The sequence below is a fragment of the Pinus tabuliformis genome, chromosome 2_1, assembly GCF_031772625.1.
Source record: "Pinus tabuliformis cultivar Carrire ecotype Pingquan chromosome 2_1, CPIR1, whole genome shotgun sequence".
NCBI classification, from domain to species: domain Eukaryota; kingdom Viridiplantae; phylum Streptophyta; class Pinopsida; order Pinales; family Pinaceae; genus Pinus; species Pinus tabuliformis.
The window spans coordinates 735,201,823-735,214,963 of record NC_142299.1 but is presented as its reverse complement, the minus strand read 5'-3'; the positions used below and the strand labels follow the sequence as shown (position 1 = coordinate 735,214,963).

Genomic DNA, 13,141 nt, shown 5'->3' with positions numbered 1-13,141 from the left:
TTTTCACACTTTAGTGCAGCTCTGTATTAGCACATTTTTGAGTTTTTTCTTGTAGACAGTTTTTGGGATGTAACTATTATTTTTTTATCAATAAAGATTAATCCACCTTTCCACCAGCTCTAATCTTTCTTAGGAGGTTGTAGCTCTTGGGTTTGGGCCCAACCCAAGTGCCAGTACCTCCTTTGTGTACTTTTATGTGTCTTTGCTGCATTCATAGAATAATTTCTGTTATTTAGGTTAAAATCGTGCTTGTTACTTAGGTTGCTTTTGATTATTAAAATAACTTTTCATTCTTCAGGTTGATTTGACAGTTTGGCAACATAAAAGATCTACAAAAAGGCCATCAAGAAATCCTTGATCTCATCTCTCCCTCGTTCGGACCATGAGCTGAGACCAAGGCATACTTGTTGCCACAAAAACACTGTTCCTGCCTTTCCATGCAATTGCTAGTGTTAGATTTTTAGTTGGAAAAGTTGATACTAGTCGTACTTGCATGTTTAGATCTATTCTTGCTTAGTTTCCATAGTTCTATTGCATGATTTCCTGTTTATACACCGTTTTTCATCATATTTCTAGTTTTTAGGTTAGATTAGGTCAAAATTGATAGATCTCTAGTTTTTCTGGTCTTGGTTCGATCAGTTTTGTAAAATAGCATGAAAAGCACCTGTAATACCCCCATACCTATCCTTCCTCCATCATACAACCTGCTCCAACCCCTAATCCAAGATTCCTTCCCTTGATTTGCCACACTTTACCAATTTGCCCTAATTTCTACATTTTTGTGCAATATTGCTCTCTCCATCCTTGAACAAATCCAACCACCTTGATCACTCCTTAGCTTCATTTACCAGTTCCTAGACCCCTTAACATCCTTACCCATCCTTCATTTCCACTTTCCCATCGTTTTGCCCCCATCAACCTTCTAAAATCCTCTTTCCATTGTTCCTGTAGAACTTCGTGTAGAAATTCGTGTAGAACCCCTACAGACTTCCTGTAGAAGTTCACACGAGTATTTTTTCGAGATCTGATCACTGTGGAATTCTCTAGAATGGTTCTAGGGACCCCTTAGGCCCTCTTCTCACCTTCCAACCTCCCGCAAGCGTCCACTCCATTTCCTTTCGCCAATAAACCTTTTGATAGTCAAAAATAGTTAAAGCACATGCATAATAATTCTACAAAGTTACTCAAAAATACAAAAAGATGATTTTTCCATATTTTACTTCAGAATTAGCTTAGACACATGCATTTTACCTTTCCCAGAGCCAATGGCATCCATTTCAATAGCTTTCATCTCTTTTCTTGCACCAGTAGGGTTAGTCGGTAAAACTAGGGTTTGCTAGGGTTTGCATTTCCTTTCAGTTTTCAGCTTCTTTTTGCAAGTAGACTAGCCTCTCGTGAGTTAGCTTTCATCCATAGCTTCTTCTAAGAGCTCATAGGAGTTGGCTTAAGTTCCTAGCAAACTTGCGCTAGTTGATCAAGTGACATCCTGCAGTAAAAGATAGTACTTGTGCATATAACACCGTCGCTTCCAAGTTTGTTATGAACTACAAGGTTGATAAAAGTAAAGAAGGGAGTCCCAGGAGTTGCAGCATCATTGCTGCAATACTGGAACCCACCAACAAGCATCCAGTTTCTCACACATCACACAGTCGAAAACAAACTAATCTCGCTGCTCAAATTTTAGGAGAACAATGTCCAATCCATTGCACAACTCACAAGGAGCACATAACTCAAATTAAACTATTAATTAATCAAGAACGAAGCTCAAATGCGACAGAATAACTAGATTTTTTTATTTTTTATTTTAATTATAGTTATAATTTTTTTTTTTTTTTTTTTTTTTACAACAGTCCCCACAAAACTAAAAAAAAACCTTTGATTTGAGTTAAAATGAAGGTAAAAAAAATTTGAAAAATAAAAAAATACATATCGAAGATGAAGCTTTAATATGGCTGAACAAAGAAGATATCACAACTAGACCCACACATAGCTCAGAGGTCGTCAAATTGAAATACAAAAAGTAAGGGATATTGGAAAATAATCTCCGATCTAGGGTCATAAAACATTGCATTCTTCTTCAGAACGTGAACAAAGCTAAAATGGTTCAAAATGTTATATCATGGACTGCAAGACTCTATTTCGACATGCAAGGTATTTAAACCAAAATGAAACAACGCTGAACAATGGTCGTGGGTGCAGAGACCTTAAATTCGGCTCCATGCCATCCAAATAGCTAAATATGCCAGAAAATTACACGAGGTGACAAAATTTAATCTCATTTTATACGCAAAACCCAAATTTGATGAATGAATTGGCTCAAAAGGCTACCTTAACAACATTTACCACATGCATGCAAAGATGGGTCAAAAGAGGGAGAATCGGGGTTCGTTTGGTACCGCTCGAAAGAGCAGGATGGGGAGAAGAAGCGTTTCTCACCCACAACGCGATCCATGACCTGAATGCTGCCCGATTGTTGCTCCAACACTCATTTTACAAGCGCCAGATTCAAAATGGAGGAATCTTAGCCCGACATGAGATTGTTATGATGGTATGCAAGACAGAAGAGGCTTAGTAATGGAAAAAGTTAAGCTTCACCGTACCAGCTGTTCATCCCTGTTAATTACAGGTTACCGTCTTCTTCAGCAAATTGATGATCTATTTAGTAGAATGGTCCACCTATATGGGAATACAGTTCCCTTTCATTTAACTCAATAAATTCTCTTCCACAGGCCCAACCATCTCTTTCCTAAAATGCGATTTCAGTTGGTTTAAACCTATCAAAACTTTGTTTGGTCAAAATGTCCAAACTTCATAGTAATTCTATCCATACGTTGTCTTTGTTTTTGTTAGGTGGATGTGATGAGGCGTCAACGATGGTTCAATTCTCAACTTCAATATTTGTTCTAGGGTTGATTAATGAAGCATTTTTATTCCTTAACATCATAAGATCCAAAGTCCATCTCTCGGTATCCCAAGTTGTGTTTTGAGAATGAGAGTAGTCGAAGTTTTGTTTTGAGAATGAAAGTTATGGGTCAAAACTCATTGCTTTTTTATTTTTTATTTTTTTTAACCATTACCATGTTATGCCAAAACTCATCGTTTTAGGTATGGTTCGACAATTATACAATTCCTCAAGTACGTCTATCATGGATATTCCATGAGATAAATTAGCTATATAATTTCATCATATTATTTAACAGAACTTGCCATGCATGCATGGCCCCATAGGTCTCAAGGGTTCATAGATCTGATACCAAGTGTAAGGACCATTTCCTGATTTGTGTGTGTCATCCTTGCGCAAGGGCCATGCTAATATTCTCTGTATCGTTCCAATTTTATCAGATGTCAATGATATTGGTCCATAAAAGTTGTTTTGCTTGGGCTAATGGCTGTTTGAGTGTCAACTCATTCTCTAAGTTCTGTAATCTTTCATTCAACATGTTTGTCTTCTGAACTTCATTCTATGCATAATTTGAGCCAATTTCTTCTCATCCTCTAAAATTTTCATTTGTTCCTTAAGTCTGTTTACTTCAGTGGTCTGGATGGACATATCCTCCATGGCTTTGACTAGTTTAGCTGCTTCATCACTAGGATGGGTTGCTACTGTTGAACCTATTGCATATGTAGTTGTTGATGCAGTTGGAAGTGCTATAGCTAGTGGAGCTTTTGGGGCCACTGAAGCTTCCAAAGTTGAAGGAACTGCTGTAGTAACTGTAGGAATAACAGTGGCAATAATTGTCTCAATGCTGGCTTGTTTCATCCGTATTAAATTTTCCAATTCATTCTCCATTTCTTTTAATTGAGCGTTTAGATGGAGAATGAGGTCCATCATTTCATCTTTGGCTTTTTAGAACCTCCTTGGTCTGTGGATGTTCAGAAGGATGAAACTTTAGTTGCTTCATCAATGCAACAATGTCTTCATTTTTCTTCTTTATGAGCTTTTCTGCAGCTTTGATGTCATTTGGATTATATCCAATCTCAATAACCAAGTCTTCCAGTGACTTGATTCTGTTATATTTTGCCTGTGATGATGCTTTCTCTAGCTTAAACTATGTTGTGATGTTGTCTAGAGAATTTGGAAGTTTCTAAACACTCATGGCCTTGTTGTTCATCATTGAGTAGATCATCTCTCCTGCTTGCTTATGAAATTCAATTTGATCAATGGGGTCAACATCCCTGGTGAAAACTTCAAATTCTATTTTCCTATAGTCTACTGATGACTTAGGTTGCTGGACTGTAGGCTGCAAAAAGGTCATTTGCATTTTATCAGTTTTAATGTCAAAAGCTGACATTAACGTATTCTGATTACTAGGAGTCTCTTTGAAACACTGGGCATATGTTTCAACTTTTAATGCCTCATTTCTTAATTTGATCTCTTTATACTTCTCCTTTATGTCTTTTTCCTTATCCACCAGTTTGCTTGATGATGAGACCTCTATGCTAAGTTGTTTCTGAATACTCTCGGTATTAGAGATGGAAGGCTAATGAGTTTCCTCAGAAACTAATGGAGTTGTATTTTATCTGACCACTATTTCTCTGTCAATGATTTGAAGTGTCTCAACTGTCCCAACTAGCTCTGCTTTCCCTTCTTGTTCATCGACATGATTTATCTTGGGCTTCTTCCTATACATGATTTCAAATCTATCATGTGTTGTATCTATGCTCGAGCAAGAACCTTCTTCCCTCGTCCATTTTGTCCTGCAGGGCTGGAGTATGCAGAATTGAACTAGTGTCCATCTGTTTCACCATATCTATCAAGGTATTTTCCAACCACTATGACTGGTTGGCATATTTTTCAATGTCTACCTTGGACTCATGCATAAAAGGGCTCAATTTGAATTTGAGCCTTAGTTTATTTATGACTCTTAAAGGGTCATATTTCAATTTAAAACTTCTACTGAACTTCATATCCTGTAAACACTTCTCTGCTCCTTCTCTAGCCTCCCTATTATTACAGATAAAAGGACCAAGCTGGTTTTTTATCTTGAACTGTGTTTTCTTCCTAGCTGATAGAAAATTCACATCATTTGAGTTTATAATCTGCTTGATATATTCTAGTGCAAATATCCTCATAGGAAGATATTTGGGCAGCTTATAGGGACTGAGTTGGCATCCATATATTCTAGTTTTGGTGTGGTCCTGGTATAGATACCAGTATCCTATTCTACCATTTTTATACATATGTAAAACTCTTTTTATCTCCTCACTGATCCTGGGTTGATTGCTACTAGTTAGCATATTTATAACTAGATGCACAAAGGAATCAATGAACTCTTTGTAACTAAAAACAATGGAATACTTTTGGATTAAGGGTGTCCAAAAGATGATTGATCTAGGATGGCCCTTAGTGTCCAGCTTTTAGATGTTGACTGAAGACTTATCTGACTGGAAATATAGGAACATGTGGAACAATCATAAGAGTATTTGAATACTCTTTCATTTAGTAATCTGATCAATTAATCAATAAATTTTGTTTGCTAAAAACTAGGCAAAATTGAAAATTGCAGCTGGAGGCTTGCTTGGGCAAAAAATAGAGAGGAAAGCAAGTACAGGCTCATGTACATGCTCATTAGTGGTGTATCCTAGAATAAAAGAGAACATGGTCACTATTTGTTTCTCCCTCTTAGAGAAAATGGTGGAAGAGTACTGGGGACTGTCTATAGGGGTGTGAGACTCTTCTAGGATGAAAGTCTGAAAGATTTTAGTCCTCTTGGGAAGGTCCAACTTCAGGTAGAGTTCAAGTAGGTTTTCAATGGAAAATGGGGTTTCATTTGGGTTTGGCTAGATCTGCAGCATTTAGTTTATTTATTCTATAGTGGTTGTAAACAAAGTTTACTGGTTGGGAGAGAGTATGGCTCTTTGGCTTGGGATGTAGTAGTTTTGGCATAGATGGATGATCTTAAGGAACCAGTATACCTGTGGGAACAAGTATTTGGGAAAATTTGATTCCCATAGGTGAATGTCATCATTTTCATTTAGAAATTTGTCTTTACTCCAGCAATGGAGTTTTGATAGATAGCTAGGGGAAACTGTGTCATTAATTTGGAAATCTCTGTCAGCCAATTGGAGGTGGTCAACATCTATATGAGGGGTTTGCAAGGGTTTCTCATTTAGAATGCTTTGGGAAGCCTTAATTTGGTTTATTCTATTGAATTACTCTTTCTCTGGCTTTAGGAGTAGGGTCAGGTTCTTTGGAACAATGGGAAGGGTTAATATAGTGTGTAGAAAAGGGCTTTTGAATGCACATTGGGTTTCTTTTAGCTTGGAACACTTTTTATAATTAATTCAATTAATTAACCTTTTATTAATTACTGTGTAGAGCTTAAGTAGAGGGCGGTTCTGGTTCTTTCAAGAATACCTAGAAAAATGACACTTAAGTGTGCAAACAGGGTTCTATGGTAGCAACAGAGGTTTCTGAAGGTTGAATGGTCTTTCTGTTGCTTCAAGTCATAGTTTGCAGCATGTTTTGGTTGCGAATGGGCTGAAAGGTTGAATAGAGCCCTTGGGGGTTAAAATTGGTTGACCGAGGCTCTTTGTAATGAAATAACAATGAAAAGGGTGAAAAGGGGGATTTTCCGACTTTTAACCAACAACGGTTAAATTTGGTCATGGAATTAATAAATGAATAGTGGGCGGTTTTCTTTTATGCGAGGAGGCATTTTTATGGCATATCGCACTGCTTTTGAATGAAGGGTAGTATTTTTTGAGAACATGCGATATAACGTGGGGTTGCCATGTAGAAAAAGAGCACTTGGGAAAAACCGTAAATCTCGCATGCTTTTGAAATCTTAACTATCGGACGATGGGAATGTGCGATATATGTATGGGCCGTCGGATCAGGGAGTGGTTAATTGGAGTGCTATTGCACGACGAAGTTGCGAGGGCAGAGTCGGGGTGTGGTTGGCAGGGCTCGAGGATAAATGATGCGGAGGGTGACATGTATTCAAAGGTTTAGTGAGGGTCAGGAATTATAAAGTGGGGGGTTAAATACATAAAGTGAGACTTTAGAAAATAACATAGGATAAGGGGGTTTAGTGGGTTTTTAAGGGAAAAGGGAAATTAATAAGGGGAAAATGATTTTTAAAGGGTAATGTCTAGAGAAAGGTGTGAAACAAAGGGTAAAAGGGTTAAGATGAAGGGAAATGGTTTTTTACAATTGAAATGTGTTAGAATAAGAGGAAATGAAAGCGAAGGGTCCTTTGGAATCAAGAAGGGGAAATTAGTGAATGAAAAGTAATGAAGAGGTAATGGAGGTAAATTTAGACATGTAAGAGGTTGAGTGAAATGAGTGGAAATTAGTGAATGAGCTTTAGTATTTAGGCCTAAAATCATATAGAACTTTTTAGGGTAAATAGCCCAAGTAATTCAAAATTTTTGTGAATGTCCTCTTTCCCTTGATAGTTCCTCCTGCACATGAAACATAGGATTTAAGCGTGATAAAGGTGCATTTGAGCTAGCATCCTTGTGTATTTCAAAACCTCTTCTACCTACCCTTTATTTACCCTAGCATTTTCTCTTCATTTATTGGGTGCATTTGAGCTTGCTGACCCTTGATTTCTTTTTCTTTCGATAAGAAAACTATCTAATTCTAGCCTTATAACTTCCAAGGGCTCAGTTTAAACTGATGAGCTCCTTATTATTATCTACCTAACTAATGATATACTAAGATTAAACATTTTGGCTATATCTTTCTTCTCTATCTATCAACATGAAATTTAAAGCATGAATGAATCAAAATTAAGCTATTTGATCATCATGGATTGCGGCATTTTTGACAAGCTGCACACAATCTTATTTTTGCAAGGCAAAGTAAAAGTAGTGGCATTTGAATTTGCATTACTTTTGGGATCTATTTTTTATCTCTTTTTGGTGGGGTTCATATTTTATTTTATTTTTTTATCCTTTTCTTTTAGTCCTTTGATTTTTATTTTAGGATTTACCCTCTTTACATTTTTAATTTTTAATATGGGAATTTTTTTGCAAAAAGCAAAGGTATGTACAATATTGCAAGACTAATCCCAGCCAATTCAAATTATGAATCCTATTATTATAGGACCCTAACAGTGGCTCCACATGGGGATGGGATTTCCTTGTGAAATGTTAAGAGCTTTAAGACCAATAGCCTTTGAAACTTTGACTGTGCTTTCCTTGTAACCACTTCTATGTGATATGCTTCATTCATACATATGATGGTACACCTTCGAAAGCTTAGGTCTTTTTCTTCGGGCTTCAACTTCAAAAGATAATCATCCAATCCAATATAAAAATTGTAATGTTATGTACAATAAGCAAAGTAAACAACTGAACTAATGTTAATCGGGGGATAAGTAATGCTTCAACATTCTAGCATTGATTGGTCCACCTGGTGGATCTGTTCCATCCAATTGCCTCAAGAAAAATGCATGGTTACCTCTATAACCATAAATGATATAAGGGCCTTCCCATAGGAAATCAAATTTCCCATGTTTACCCTTTTCTTCTCTTCTGGAATCCCATTTGAGTACTTTGTCACCTATGTAAAAATCATTAGCTTTGGTTTTCTTGTCAAAAATCTTTTTTATTTTATCTAGGATCACTTGGGATTTGACATAGAATTCCTCCCTAGTTTGTTGCAAATGTATTGTCTGATTTATCCTCCTTTGGATATCATTTGATTCTACCTATAGTTCTTGGATCATTTTCATCACTCGCGCTCCTAAAGAGGTTGGAAAAGCAACATCCATTCCATATACCAGTTGACAGGGAGATGTACCAATGAACTTTTTTGTAGTGAGTCTATTTGCCCATAAGGCATTAACCAAAATTTTGTTCCACGTCTTCTTATTGTCTTCTAACAATTTCTTGATGATATTAACAAGGGTTTTGTTTGAGGATTTTGCAAGTCCATTACCTTGAGGGTAATAGACTGTGGAATGGCAAAGGGTAATGTGGTATCTATTACAAAAGTCTATCATTTTCTTGGATTTGAAAGCCGCTGAATTATAAGTAATGAGATTTTGTGGGCATCTAAATCTTGAAAGGATATTGTTTTCAGGGAATGAGATGATGACATAATTAGTGGCTTGTTTAGAAGGAATGGCTTCTATCCATTTAGTAAAGTAATCAGTGGCTATCAAAATCCATTTATGTGGGGCTGAGAAGGATGGGTAAATTTCACCAATGAAGTCTAGTTCCCACTGCTAAAATGGGATTTCTGTGGAGATGGGTTTGAGGGGTAATGGTAAGAGTTTCCTCTTGCCTTCAAATATTTGGCACTTGTGATAGGAGGTCACATATTTTCTGACATCTACAAAAAGGGCGGGTCAGTAAAAACCTGCCCTTAAAATGTTATTAGCAGTTGTTTTCTAGTATAGGTATCCTCCATAATCTCCTGCATGAAATTCTTTCATAACTTTGTCAACTTCATCTTTTAATAAAGAATTCAACAAAATGCCACCATTATCTTCCCAAAATAAAGCATTCTCTATGATACAATATTTCATTGATTTCATTTTCAAGAATCTACCTTTAGTTCTAGATAAACCAGGTGGAGCTCGTAAATTTAGTAAAAAAAATATTATATTTGTATACCAAGGTGAATCTAAGAAAACTTCACTGATCTGTGGAGTCGCCATCTCTTCCTGATCATCTAGAGTATCAATGAAATTTATATCTAAGGCCTGACAGTTGGATTCAGCCATGAGTTTAGCTAAACCTTGGCCTTTGATTAGTTTTGTGGGCTTTATTTAAATATCATATTCCAAAATAGTGGAAACCCATTTGCCTCTCTTTCCTCCATGCCCATTATATGTTAGAACGTCCTTTACTACTGAATTTGGAACATATGCAATACTATGTGAGTTTAAAATGTACACTCTGAAATCTTTAATAGCCTTCACTAAAGAAAGTGCTTATTTTTCCATTATATTATACTTTAGTGTAGCATCTCTCAAAGATTTGTTGAAAATTGCAATAGGATGATCATAACCTTGACAATTATTTTACACCAAGATTGCTACAATAGTATGTTCTCAAGCAAAAGAAAAAAATATAAAATCTTTTTTTGAAATCAGGACTTATGAGGATAGGTGTTTTAGTAAGGGCTTCTTTGATTGTCTCAAAAGACTGCTTAGCCTCTACTGTCCAATTAAGTGTTGAGTCTTTCTTTAACATGTTATTCAATTCTCTGATTAGTTATGCTAAGTTAGAAATGAATCTTCTAAGAAAAAATATTTTACCTAAGAATGATTGCAAGTCTTTAATGTTTCTAGGATGAGTGATGTTTAGGATTGCCTCTATTCTAGCTAGATCAATTCTAATGCCCTATTTTGAAATTATGTGTCCTAAGAGTTTACCTTCTTCTAGACCAAAGAGTGTCTTCTTGGGATTCAAAGAAATACCAAATTTTCTACATTTAATAAAAACTCGTTTTAGGTGATCTAGATGTTCATTATCTGATTTGGAAAACATTGTGATGTCATCTTGGTAAACAACTAAAACATCATGGATTTCTTTTGTAAAGGCTATGTCCATTGCTCTTTGAAATGTTGCTCCAACATTCATCAATCCAAAAGGCATCTCCAAATACATGAAAGTACCCCAGGGAGTGGTAAATGTAGTCTTTTCTTGATCCTTTGGCTGAACAAACATTTGGTTGTATCCAGAGAATCCATTAAGTAATGAAATTATGGATGACCCTACTACCCTCTAGGGAATATGGTCCATTTTAGGGATGGGATAGTTATCCTTAAGTGATAATTTGTTCAAGTTTATGAAATAAACACAAAGTCCGATTTCTCATGTTTTCTTTCTAGTAGTGACTAAATTAGAGACCCAATATGAATATCTAATTGGTGCTATAATTTGTGCCTCATACATCCTTTTTACTTATTTTTCAATTAATGGCATAAGAATTGGATTAATTCTCCTAAGATTTTGTTTAAATGGTTTCTGATCTTCTTTGATGGTTATTTTATGTTGAATAATTCTAGTGTCATAAGACTTGAGGTCTTCATTACTCTAGGCAAAGACATCTTGAAATTCTTTAAACAAATTTATGTATTTCAGCTTTTCAGCTACATGTAATGCTTTGGATAACTTAACAAGCATAGGTTTTTCTTCTGTTCCCAGGTTCCATTCTTCTATGTCTGATCTTAAAGGCTCCATTTTTGGTTTCCTAGCTACATCATTTGAATTAAGCAAATCTTCTAAGGGGACTAATCCCTTAGGTAAAAAATTATTTTTAAGGTTTAAAATCTCAGAATCATCATTAACTAGTTCTTCTATTTCTACTTTTTCTAAGTTATCTATTTCTATTTTAGTGAATTTAGGTGGTTTATTTACATTTAAAGCATTTATATCTATTTCACTATCCATGGTGTCTTCTACTGTACAATCAGTATCTATGTTACAATTTTGTAATTCTCCTCCAGCATTCATGAAATCATAGATTTGAGAGTCCTGTGAAAATATCTTCCAATATTTCAAATTATCAGGTATAAAAACCCTGCGTATTATCTCTGTCGTGTACTAGTGATTGGGCTGAAAAGACAATATGAAAGTGCTAGCAAAAGTGGCCAAACTATGAGCTTGCATGTTATGTTTCGTAGGAATAACAACAAAATCAATTTCAAGAAGTTCTTTAATCAAACCTAGAATAGTTTCTCTGTATTGGCTAAGTCTAGGACTATTCACAGAATACTCTCCTCTATTTTTTTTTTTATGATCAATCCAGAGTATCCCATGATAGAAACTCTCTTGGCTCCAAGATTTCTTACAATTTGCAATCCTAAGATCAAATCTTCATATTCTACCATGTTGTTTGTGCATTTAAAGTTTAATCTAAAGGCATAACCTTCAGAATGATTATTTTCCATGTTATGAATCTAAACTCCTACACCTCCTCCTAATCTATTCACCGAATCATCGAATTCTAAGTACCACCTAGATTCATGAAATATATTTTCATTTTTAGGTTCTTTATGTTCTTGTTTGATAATTGCATTATTTTCCTTTTCAGTGTCTGAATTACATAAAATTAAAGAATCCATATCAGAATGTACAAAATAAATAGGATAGTTTTGTGGTTTATCTGTACTACTGACCATGTATTTCATTAAAGTTTCCTTATAAAGATTTTTGGGTTGACCAAATACTAAAATGATGGCATAAGACATGTCTAATTGTAGAGATCACTGCAATTTTGCTCCCCATGAGTGAGACAATAGCATTCCATAATTTCGAAGGATGTCGGCAACTACAATATCCATGGGTATACTCTTAATTGGGTATTGAACTAGAGTGACACACAAGTCTTTTATTAGGCCCATGAATTTGACTTTACTAGAATCAAAAGAGAAAAAATCTTTGTATGGTCTAGTTATATCTAAATCCAGTGTTTCCATGATTTCTTTTGGTATGAAATTGTGATATGCTCCTGAATCTAGAATATCATTGTGTAAGATTTGATCATGAATAGTCAAACTAATGTAGAATGGAGGAATACCACATTGTTCATGTTTTCCATTTACCTCAGGACCAAATATTAACTCTGGTTGGTCATCGTTTAGATTAACAAAGTCTTCTCCTTCATCTATATTCAGTGTTTTAGTGATTTGGGCTTTGTAGGAATCATTTCTTATCAATTCTATTAAAGGAACTGATATTTTTAATTTGGCAATTTCATTTTGGATATTAAATGGAGTCTATGTTTTTCCTAACTGAATGACTTCCTCCTTGGCAATTGGAGTTTGTGTAGTTTTTTCTCTTTTATCTTCAGTTGGTAAATCCTTTTGTCTTTGGGTGTCTACTACTTTACTATTTCAATTCTTTGATTTGGAATAGTTTGGGAAGCAATTGAAATCTAAATAGCTTTTGAAGCTTGAGGATCAGTTGATTTTTGGTCATCTTTTGAAGTTTTCACAGTAGTTGATTTTTGAATATCAGCTGAAGTTTTGACATTAGTATCTGTGATGTCTACAATTTTTCGACTGGCTGCAATCTTTGGAGTGAAAGTTTTTTGGGTTTCCCTAGAGAAAATTTGCAGCATTTTGGTTGCAGGAGGTCCCACTATTTTATTGGTCTGAGTTTGAAAAGTTTTATTAGTAGGGGCTTCTATGTTTTTCCTACTCCTAAGGTTATATTACTTATGAACTTCATTAAT

The 13,141-nt window shown here is 35.3% G+C and overlaps 1 non-coding gene across 1 annotated transcript; it reads right to left on the bottom strand.

Annotated features, from left to right (window-relative positions):
- Positions 1 to 3,255: 3,255 nt before the first annotated feature.
- On the bottom strand, positions 3,256 to 3,360 carry LOC149202688 (U6 spliceosomal RNA). The gene has a single exon (XR_016254055.1). It is a non-coding gene; the product is annotated as a U6 spliceosomal RNA (small nuclear RNA).
- Between the last annotated feature and the right edge of the window lie 9,781 nt (positions 3,361 to 13,141).